Source organism: Schistocerca gregaria, chromosome X (genome assembly GCF_023897955.1).
Source record: "Schistocerca gregaria isolate iqSchGreg1 chromosome X, iqSchGreg1.2, whole genome shotgun sequence".
NCBI lineage: Eukaryota > Metazoa > Arthropoda > Insecta > Orthoptera > Acrididae > Schistocerca > Schistocerca gregaria.
Genome location: NC_064931.1, coordinates 732,770,349 through 732,782,572, shown reverse-complemented (window position 1 = coordinate 732,782,572; position 12,224 = coordinate 732,770,349).

Here is a 12,224-nt window from a genome sequence, read left to right as displayed (position 1 = left end):
CTCCTATACTAAATTGGTGATCCATTGATGCCTCAGAACATGTCCTACCAACCGATCCCGTCTTCTAGTCAAGTTGTGCCACAAACTCCTCTTCTCCCAAATCCTAATCAATACCTCCTCATTAGTTATGTGATCTACCCATCTAATCTTCTGCATTCTTCCGTAGCACCACATTTCGAAAGCTTCTATTCTCTTCTGTCCAAACTATTTGTCACCCACGTTTCACATCCATACATGGCTACACTCCATACAAATACTTTCAGAAACGAATTCCTGACATTTAAGTCTATACTCGATGTTAACAAATTTCTCTGCTTCAGAAACGCTTTCCTTGCCATTGCCAGTCTACATTTTATATTCTCTCTATTTCGACCATCATCAGCTATTTTGCTCCCCAAATAGCAAAACTCATTTACTACTTTAAGTGTCTCATTTTCTAATCAAATTCCCTCAGCATCACCAGACTTCATTCGACTACATTCCATTATCCTCGTTTTGCTTTTGTTGATGTTCATCTTGTATCCTCCTTTCAAGACGCTCTCCATTCCGTTCAACTGCTCTTCCAAGCCCTCTGCTGTCTCTGACAGACTTACAACGTCATCGACGAACCTCTAAATTTTTATTTCTTCTCCATGGATTTTAATAACTAATCCTTATTTTTCTTTTGTTTCCTTTACTGCTTGCTCAGTACACAGATTGAATAACATCGGGGAGAGGCTACAACCCTGTCTCAATCCCTTCCCTACCACTGCTTCCCATTCATACCCCTCGACTCTTATAACTTCCATCTTGTTTCTGTATAAATTGTAAATAGCCTTTCGCTCCCTGTATTTTACCCCTTCCACCTTTAGAATTTGAAAGAGAATATTCCAGTCAACATTGTCAAAAGCTTTCTCTAAGTCTACAAATGCTAGAAACTTAGGTTTGCCTTTCCTTAATCTTTCTTCTAAGATAAGTCGTAAGATCAGTATTGCCACACGTGTACCAATATTTTTACGGAATCCAAAGTGATCTTCAACGAGGTCCGCTTCTACCTGTTTTTCAATTCGTCTGGAAAGAATTCGCATTAGTATTTTGCAGCCGTGAGTTTTTAAACTGATAGTACAAAAATATTCACATCTGTCAACACCTGCTTTCTTAGGGATTGGAATTATTATATTGTTCTTGAAGTCTGACGATAAATCGCTGGTCTCATACCTCTTGCTCACCAGATGGTATATTTTTTTCAGGGCTGGCTCTCTCAAAGCTGTCAGTAGTTCTAATGGAATGTTGTCCACTCCTGGGGCCTTGTATCGACTCAGGTCCTTCAGTGCTCTGTCAAACTCTTCACGCAGTATCGTATCTCCCATTTCATCTTCATCTACATCCTCTTCCATTTACATAATATGGTCCTCAAGTACCTCGCCCTTGTATAGACCCACTATATACTCCTTCCACCTTTCTGCTTTCTCTTCTTTGCTTAGAACTGGGTTTCCATCTGAACTCTTGATATTCATACAAGTGGTTCTCTTTTCTCCAAAGGTCTCTTTAATTTTCCTGTAGGCAGTATCTATCTTACCCCTAGTGAGATAAGCCTCTACTTCCTTACATTTGTCCTCTAGCCATCCCTGCTTAGCCATTTTGCACTTCCTGTCGATCTAATTTTTGAGCCGATTGTATTTCTTTTTGCCTGCTTCATTTATTGCATTTTTATATTTTATCATTTCATAAATTAAATTCAATATTTCTTCTGTCTCTCAAGGATTTCTACTAGCCCTCGTCTTCTTACCTACTTGATCCTCTGCTGCCTTCACTACTTCGTCCCTCAAAGCTACCTATTCTTCTTCTACTGTATTTCCTTCCCCCAATCCTGTCAAATTTTCCCTTATGCTCTCCCTTAAACTCTGTACAACCTCTGATTTAGTCAGCGTCTCCAGATCCCATCTCCTTGAATTCCCACCTTTTTGCAGTTTCTTCACTTTTAATCTACAGTTCATAACTAATAGATTGTGGTCAGAGTTCACATCTGCCTCTGGAAATGTCTTACAATTTAAAACCTGGTTCCTAAATTTCTATCTTACCATTATATAATCTATCTGAAACCTGTCAGTATCTCCAGGCTTCTTCCATGTATACAACCTTCTTGTTTGATTCTTGAACCAAGTTTTAGCTATAATTAAGTTATGATATATTTTCCCGGAATTGTACGATTCTATGGGGTGAAAATACGTTTTAATGTAATATGTCCACGTATCTAAGTTAATCTTGGATAACTGTTATTTAAATATTAAGTGGCATTCAATGACTGCAAAGAATGGTGATAGGTGGAAACCTACAGTTATAAATTAGATCCACTGATGTTGAACAAATGTGTATAAAAATGGTAGACATCTACCACGACTCCAACATTTGGTTCTCACAATCTCAGTTCTGAAGCTATTTCAGGTAATGCTTTGTCTTAAAAATCTGCCAGAAATAAATTGCGAGGCACCTCAGTAACAACATCACCACAGTGTTGAAAACATCGTCCATGTAAAAAAAATAAAAAAAGAAAGTTAGTGTATGATGTTGAATATCAAACTTTTGGTACAAAGAGAAACCGCATTCATGTCTTGGGTGCACTTCTGAAAGGTACTGGACTAATAAACACTATGTGATCTAAAGTTTCCGGATACCCCTTCAGGCGTGAGGAGTGGACCGCTGTTTGAGGCGCCTCGTCAAGGATTGCGCAGCCTCTCCCGCCGGACGTTTGAGTCCTCCCTTGGGCATTGGTGTGTGTGTTGTTCTTAGTTTAAGTTAGTGTGTAAGTCTAATGACCTCAGCAGCTTGGTCCCTAGGGATTCACACACATTTGAACCTTTGACACCCCAAAAAGCATACGTTTCTCATATTAGGTACATTGAGCTGCCACGTACTGTCAGGTACTCCATATCAGTGGCCTCAGTGGTGTTTAGACATCGTGAGAGAGCTGAATGGGGAGTTCCGCGGATCTCATGGACGTCGAACGTGGTCAGGTAATTGGGTGTCACTTGTATCACACGTCAGTACGCGAGATTTCCACACTATTAATCTTTGTTAGTTCCACTGTTTCCGATGTGATAGTGAAGTGGAAACGTGAAGGGACACGTACATCACAAAAGCATAAAGGCCAACCTCGTCTGTTGACAGACAGAGTCCTCTGACACTTGTTGAAGGTCGTAATGTTTAATAGCCAGATGTATATCCAAACCATCACACAGGAATTCACATTGCATCAGGGTCTACCGCAAGTACTGTGGCAGTTAGGCGGGAGGTGAGAAAACTTAGATTCCATGGTCGAGTGCCTGCTCATAAGCCACATATCATGCCAGTAAATGTCAAACGATGCCTCACTTGGTGTAAGGAGCGTAAACATTGGACGATTGAACAATGGAAAAACGTTGTGTGGAGTGAGGAATCACGGTACGACGGCAGGGTGTGGGTATGGCGAAAGCCCGGTGAACGTCATCTGCCAGAGTGTGTAGTGCCAACATTAAAATTCGGAGGCGGTTGTATTATGGTGTGGTTATGGTTTAGTCGTGTTTTTCATGGAGGGTGCTTGCACTCCTTGTTGTTTTGCGTGGCCTACATTGGTGTTTTAAGCACCTTCTTGCTTCCGACTGTTGAAGAGCAATGCGGGGATGGCGATTGCATCTTTCAACACGATCGAGCACTTGTTCATAATGCACTGTCTGTGGCGGAGTGGTTACACGACAATAACATCCCTGTAATGGACTGGCCGGCACAGAGTCCTGATCTAATGAATCCTACAGAACACCTTTGGGGTGTTTCGGATCGCCGACTTCGCGCCAGGCCTCACCGACCGACATCGATGCCTCTCCTCAGTGCTGTACTACGTGAAGAATCGGCTGCCATTCCCGAAGAAACTTTCCAGCACCTAATTGAACGTATGCCTGCGAGAGTGGAAGCTGTCATCAAGGCTATTGTTGGGCCAACAGAAAACTGAATTCCTGAATTAGCGATGGAGAGGCCACGAACATGTAAGTAATTTTCAGCCAGGGGTCTGGATACTTTTGATCACATAGTGCATATTCCCTTGCAAAGTTTCAAATAATTGAAGCACGGTTAGAAAAAAATTATCGGGTGGCCAACTGTCGGTTCCATGTGGATGACGGCTGATCAACTGATTCAAAACAATGGGTAAAAGAAGCACGTGGCAGTAGAACACGTTAATACCGTCCTCTCTTCTTTCATTAAAGGAATAGTCTATTTCCCTATGTGAAAAATATGGTTCGGATTGATGCTATTCTGAATGATTGTAACATTCAAATAGAATTTTCGCTCAATATCCTGGCAAAATAACTGTTGCTTTTTTGCTATTAAAGCTTAAAAATGACTACGTTTCTAGATTTGGCCACTTAATTGAAAACGCTTTGTTCTAGGCTGAAGCTCTGGTATTGTCACAGTGTAGGAGTAAGATGAAGCTACACGCGTGTGATAGGAGTGTTAGCCGAAGATATTAGTGATTTTTGTACTTTTTCTGCTAATAATTTAGTTATGTACTGATGGAAATCGCATTTACAAGTCTTAGTAACCATGGGAAGGAATTTTGCGAAGGCTGATAGTCCGAATGTTGATGCGTTTATGGTCTCTTCGATCTTCAGAAACAACCCAGATTTTCTGTTCTGTAAGTAAAAAACCTGAAAACGCCACTACATGGCAACTGGCACGAAAGTACTGTGACACACCAATAAGTCACAGAATTGTCTGAAAACCGAGGGAATGGAGAACTGAATCAATTTCTTGTACCACGCTATAAAGCTTTTCCAGAACAATTTGTGAAAAAAAAACACAGTGAAAAGTTATTACTTTGTTTCTGACTGCTAATTACTGTGGTTGCTGCCACAGTTACTAATGTTTTCCACGTATCTCTTTTCTCAATTTTCAGATTTTCAGTCTACAATGTAACACTCATGGAAAACTGCACAGCATCCTCCTTTTTGCCTTTAACTGCCTTACGTTTACAGTATTTATTTTCCTCTAGGTCATTAATTTAAACCACTGGAAAAATATGCCTATAAAATATGCAGTAGATGAAGCAGAACCTTAAACCATCCGTTATTGTACTGCATACTTAACTGCTGCTGGAAAACTTTCATTTAAAAGTGCTGAAGCTGGACCAACTTTATCACAATGCCCTGATCTGATGCATTTCCTAGTAGGTTCCAAGTAATGTCCAATTTTTCTCTTTGTCAAAATCATAGAGATTTACAACACAGTCAATGGAAACAATTGTAAGTGACAAATTATTGCCTTCAACAATTCGTTTGGAAAGAATTGTTAAACGGTTTCTCAGATTCTTCAGAATAAGAGCTACATCAAGCATGAAATACAGTTTCTCAACACCATCCTTCTGATTAATCTCAGTTTGATCAGCTGTAAAATGAAGGTACTAAATCAAAACAGATATTAAAATCTAATTTGACACAGAATTTAAAGCACCTTAGCAGCTCTATTATGACTAAGTCAACGCAAGAAGACATTAGTATTATACAGGGTGATTCAAAAGGAACTGTACACACTTCGTAAGTGTACCGTATGCCCCAAAAGAAAAGTAAAATGTTAAATAAATCTGTGTCTGAAATTGCTTTTCTTCCAAGTTACGACGCATAATGTCACTTGTGCCCTCTCGGTTAGCTGTGCGGTCTAACTCACGGCTTTTCGGGCGGAAAGGAGCGCCTGGTCCCTGGCACGAATCCGTCCGCCGGACTTGTGTCGAGGTCCGGTGAGCCGGCCAGTCTGTGAGTGGTTTTTAATCGGTTTTCCATTTGCCACGGCGAATGCGGGCTGCTTCCCCTTATTCCGCCTCAGCTACACTATGTCGGCGCTTGCTCCGCAAAGAAGTTTTCCAAGTACACGTACACCACCATTACTCTACCACGCAAACATAGGGGTTACACTCGTCTGGTGGGAGACGTTCCCTGTTGGGGGAGGGGGTCCACCAGGCGCCGAACCGCACGATAACCCTGTGTTCGATGTGGGACAGCGGAGGGGTGAAATGGACTGCGGTAGTCGTCGTGGGTTTGTGGACCACTGCAGCTGCGGCGTGAACGGAACCTCTCCGTCGTTTCTAGGCCTCTGGTTAACATAGAATACATTCATTGTCATTTGTGGTAGTCTTTACATCATAGGCCAGTGTAGGCTTTCGCCTGGGGCAGCGGATCCACCTTCTTCTGTGCGAATGCCCAATGACATCCGACCTAGTGTGGGAAACTCAGGCTACCGAGCATAGAGGAAATGGACAGTGTCTACGAATGAGTGGTGCTCGATAGTGCCGTGGATCTGCCGTGACGCGTGTCAAGATAGTCTGTGCAGTTGTGATTAAACGCTGTAACCCGGATGGCGCAGTGGCTAACGCACCTGCATAGTAAGTAGGAGACCCTGGGATCGAGTCCCCATCCGGTACCCATTTTCACTCGTTGCCGCTGATGCCGCGTAATGTCCTGATGTAGCTGACAGCAGTGATCCCCTCCCTTTCCTTTCCTTTCTTCCCCTTTCAAATTCTATATAATGCCGAGATTGTGTTTGTGTATAAAGTCGAGACTGTGTTTGTGCAAGACCAGTCAGATGGAAAAGTTGTAGAGGCACTATGTCTATGCAAAATCAAGTACCCTCACAGATACCAACAACATCAGACAACATTTCTAACAGTTTGTATGATCATGGGTCATTTCAGCCATACGAACGTGCAGAGAGGTGGCACACTGTGCATACACTAGATTTGGAGGACCAGGTCCTACAGGATATTGAGATGAAACCTGGCACAGCCTACAGGCAAGTTAGCTGCCAACAAGGTATAACCCAAAGCACGATTCTGTGTACCATACAGGACAACCGCTACTATCCCTATCACCTGCAATCCTATGGAGGCCACTTTGAACATCTATTGTCACGTGGATGCAGTGTAGCTCTGTACTGTGTACCGGAATGATTTGTTGTCGTGGCATACACGCCGTCCATTTCCTGATACATGTTCATAAACCCTTTTTTCCTCCATTTCCATTCAGGAAGACATCCCTACAGTTTCGAGGTTTAATTAATGTTCACTCTATAGAAGGTACATCGACGAATATCTGCAAAAGAAAAAGGGAAACCAAATACATAAATTCTGAGTTTTCGTATCAGTTGTACACTAAACAGCCAAAGAAACTGGTACACCTTCCTAATATCGTGTAGGGCCCCAGAAAACACGGAGAAGTGCCGCAGCACGATGTGGCGTTGACTCGACTAATGTCTGAAGTACTGCTGGTGGGAACAGACACCATGAATCCTGCAGGGCTGTCCGTAAATCCGTAAGAGTACGACGGGTTCGAGATCTCTTCTGCACAACACGTTACAGGGCATCCCAGGTATGTTCAATAATGTTCATGTCGGTGGACTTTGATGGCCAGCGGAAGTGTTTAAACTAAGAAGAGTGCTCCTGAAGCCACTCTGCTGCAATTCTCGAAGTGTGGGGTGTCGCATTGTTCTGTTGGAACTGCCCAAGTCCTTCGGAATGCATAGTGGACGTGAATGGATGCAAATAATTAGTCAGGATGCTTACGTACATGTCACATGTCAAAGTCGTATCTAGATGTATCAGAGGTCCCGTAACACTCAAACTGTACACACCTCACACCATTACAGAGCCTCCAAAAGCTTGAACAGTCCCCTGCTGCCATGCATGGTCCATGGATTCATGAGGTTGTCTCCACACCCGTGCACGTCTATCCGCTCGATAGAATTTGAAACGAGACTCGTCCGACTAGGCTATATGTTTCCAGCCATCAGCAGTACAATGTCTGTGTCAACGGATCCAGTTGAAGCGTAAAGCTTTGTGTCGTGTAGTCATGAAGGTTACACGGGTGGGCGTTCGAAAGCCCATATCGATGATGTTTCGTTGAATGGCTCGCACGGTGACACTTGTTGATGGCCCAGCATTGAAATCTGCAGCAATCTGCGGAAGAGTAGCACTTCTGTAACGTGGAACGTTGGTCTTGTTCTTGAAGGTTCCTGAGATTTGATGTTTTACGGTATCCTGATATTCACGGTACGCTTGTGAAATGGTCGGACGGAAAAATACCAACTTTATCGCTACGTCGTAGATGCTGTCTCCCATCGCTCGTGCAGTGACTGTAACACGACGTTCAAACCCACTTAAATCTTGATAACCCGGCATTGTAGCAGCTGTAACTGATCTGACAACTCCGCCAGACACTTGTTGTCCTATACAGGCGTTGCCGCCCGCAGTGCCGTGTTCTGCCTGTTTACATACGCCTGTATTTGAATATGCATGCCTGCACCGGTTCCTTTGGTGCTTCAGTGTATATGCATTAAAATTTAATTCAACCATGCACCTTTTAAGACTAGGTATACAATTTATGATATATTTTCATAACTGACTGTTGTAGTCAAGCCGATTGTTTAAGCTAAAGATAAACACTTAGAACCTAACCACAAACTTTTTGCCATGCAGTTTCCACTTCTTTTACACGTGAAACTTATTTATTAGAGCAGTACAAATAATTTATAACGTGCTGGTTCCATTGATACAATACAGCTCTTCCGAAAATTTATTGCATGATTCCTGTAAGAAATCTATATTTCAAATGTTGAACCACCGTCGTACACTACTACGTTCTTTCTACTATGAATTGAAGATTAATAGCAACTAATGACCATTGTATCATGATAGGTTTCAGGAGAACCATTTAATTTGCCTTTTTCCAAAATTTTATCCCATATAAACAAAGGAAGGTTAACCATAATATTCCCATTCAGCTGAATGAGTGTTCTGAAACTTAGCAATTGTTCAACAGTTGTTGGATGACGAAAGGTCAATAATTTATTCGTATAACAGTAATCCAAACGCATCAACTGAATTAATATTACTTAGTCATAGACTTAACGTAAAAGCCTCCATAATACTGAAAAACTCATAGAACAGATTAGGAATCAGCACGAATGTCCCTTTAAGGTGAAACACTTTACATACAGATTCCCAATCCTTTTAGTAAAAATTCACTTAATGGGAAAGTGGGCAATTTTGTGATACTTTTGGCACTTGTTGTACCATAATAAATACGTCGTGTGACTTTTATTTGCATATATTTGGAATTTTATATCTTTAATCCTTGAATTTTTAGAATTTTTTTGTGTTCAGTAAGGTATTTGGATTACAGAATATTAGTTGTCACAAAGTTATCCCAGTTTAGGACAACATTGTGAGATGAAGTCTCAAACACGGAAAGTAGAGTTAAATATACCCGACATAAAGTTTGGCTGAAATTCTGATTCTTTATGACAGCAAGTTATAAATTTGTTGCCGATTTTACATGTATTATAAGTTTTGTTTTATCTATGAACATAAATATAATAATAACACAAAACTCTTAGCTCAGTGGAAATGTATAAAAAAAATAACAGCACTTAAATTTAACTCAAAATCTTCTAAGCTAGGCAACTTGTAAGAACTGTTAGGCACTTATTGAATTCTGCGGTATGAAAGAAAACAGCCTTAAGTTACTCAACTGTCTAATATTTAGAAACAAACTCAGACTGCTAAATAAAACTCTGTATTTTTTAGTAAACCATTCACAAATATCCATAATTTCATTAATGAGACTTGTGTTCTACAATTTCAGTTGCCACATTTGTCTCTCCAGGTGTTGTTGTTGTTGTCTTCAGTCCTGAGACTGGTTTGATGCAGCTCTCCATGCTACTCTATCCTGTGCAAGCTGCTTCTTCTCCCAGTACCTGCTGCAACCTACATCCTTCTGAATCTGCTTAGTGTACTCATCTCTCGGTCTCCCTCTACGATTTTTACCCTCCACGCTGCCCTCCAATGCTAAATTTGTGATCCCTTGATGCCTCAAAACATGTCCTACCAACCGATCCCTTCTTCTAGTCAAGTTGTGCCCCAAACTTCTCTTCTCCCCAATCCTATTCAATACCTCCTCATTAGTTACGTGATCTATCCACCTTATCTTCAGTATTCTTCTGTAGCACCACATTTCGAAAGCTTCTATTCTCTTCTTGTCCAAACTAGTTATCGTCCATGTTTCACTTCCATACATGGCTACACTCCGAACAAATACTTTCAGAAACGACTTCCTGATACATAAATCTATATTCGATGTTAACAAATTTCTCTTCTTCAGAAACGCTTTCCTTGCCATTGCCAGTCTACATTTTATATCCTCTCTACTTCGACCATCATCAGTTATTTTACTTCCTAAATAGCAAAACTCCTTTACTACTTTAAGTGTCTCATTTCCTAATCTAATTCCCTCAGAATCACCCGATTTAATTTGACTACATTCCATTATCCTCGTTTTGCTTTTGTTAATGTTCATCTTATATCCTCCTTTCTGGACACTGTCCATTCCGTTCAACTGCTCTTCAAAGTACTTTGCCGTCTCTGACAGAATTACAATGTCATCGGCGAACCTCAAAGTTTTTACTTCGTCTCCATGCATTTTAATACCTACTCCAAATTTTTCTTTTGTTTCCTTTACTGCTTGCTCAATATCGATTGAATAACACCGGGGAGAGGCTACAACCCTGTCTCACTCCTTTCCCAACCACTGCTTCCCTTTCATGCCCCTCGACTCTTATTACTGCCATCGGGTTTCTGTACAAATTATAAATAGCCTTTCGCTCCCTGTATTTTACCCCTGCCACCTTTAGAATTTGAAAAAGAGTATTCCAGTCAACGTTGTCAAAAGCTTTCTCTAAGTCTACAAATGCTAGAAACGTAGGTTTGCCTTTTCTTAATCTTTCTTCTAAGATAAGGTCAGTATTGCCTCACGTGTTCCAACATTTCGACGGAATCCAAACTGATCCTCCCCGAGGTCTGCATCTACCAGTTTTTCCATTCGTCTGTAAAGAATTCGCGTTAGTATTTTGCAGCCGTGGCTTATTAAACTGATAGTTCGGTAATTTTCACATCTGTCAGCACCTGCTTTCTTTGGGATTGGAATTATTATATTCTTCTTGAAGTCTGAGGGTATTTCGCCAGTCTCATACATCTTGCTCACCAGCTGGTAGAGTTGTGTCATGACTGGCTCTCCCAAGGCCGTCAGTAGTTCTAATGGAATGTTGTCTACTCCGGGGGCCTTGTTTCGACTCAGGTCTTTCAGTGCTCTGTCAAACTCTTCACGCAGTATCGTATCTCCCATTTCGTCTTCATCTACATCCTCTTCTATTTCCATAATATTGGCCTCAAGTACATCGCCCTTGTATAAACCTTCTATATACTCCTTCCACCTTTCTGTCTTCCCTTCTTTGCTTAGAACTGGGCTGCCATCTGAGCTCTTGATATTCATACACGTGGTTCTCTTCTCTCCAAAGGTCTCTTTAATTTTCCTGTAGGCAGTATCTGTCTTACCCCTAGTGAGATAAGCTTCTACATCCTTACATTTGTCCTCTAGCCATCCCTGTTTAGCCATTTTGCACTTCCTGTCGATCTCATTTTTGAGACGTTTGTATTCCTTTTTGCCTGCTTCATTTACTGCATTTTTATATTTTTTCCTTTCATCAATTAAATTCAATATTTCTTCTGTTACCCAAGGATTTCTATCAGCCCTCGTCTTTGTACCTACTTTATCCTCTGCTGCCTTCACTACTACATCCCTCAGAGCTACCCATTCTTCTTCTACTGTATTTCTTTCCCCTATTCCTGTCAATTGTTCCCTTATGCTCTCTCTGAAACTCTGTACAACCTCTGGTTCTTTCAGTTTATCCAGGTCCCATCTCCTTAATTTCCCACATTTTTGCAGTTTCTTCAGTTTTAATCTACAGGTCATAACCAATAGATTGTGGTCAGTGTCCACATCTGCCCCTGGAAATGTCTTACAACTTAAAACCTGGTTCCTAAATGTCTGTCTTACCAGTATATAATCTATCTGATACCTTTTAGTATCTCCAGGGTTCTTCCACGTATACAACCTTCTTTCATGATTCTTAAACCAAATGTTAGCTATGATTAAGTTGTGCTCTGTGCAAAATTCTACTAGGCGGCTTCCTCTTTCATTTCTTAGCCCCAATCCATATTCACCTACTATGTTTCCTTCTCTCCCTTTTCCTACACTCGAATTCCAGTCACCCATTACTATTAAATTTTCGTCTCCCTTCACTATCTGAATAATTTCTTTTATTTCATCGTACATTTCTTCAATTTCTTCATCATCTGCAGAGCTAGTTGGCATATAAACTTGTACTACTGT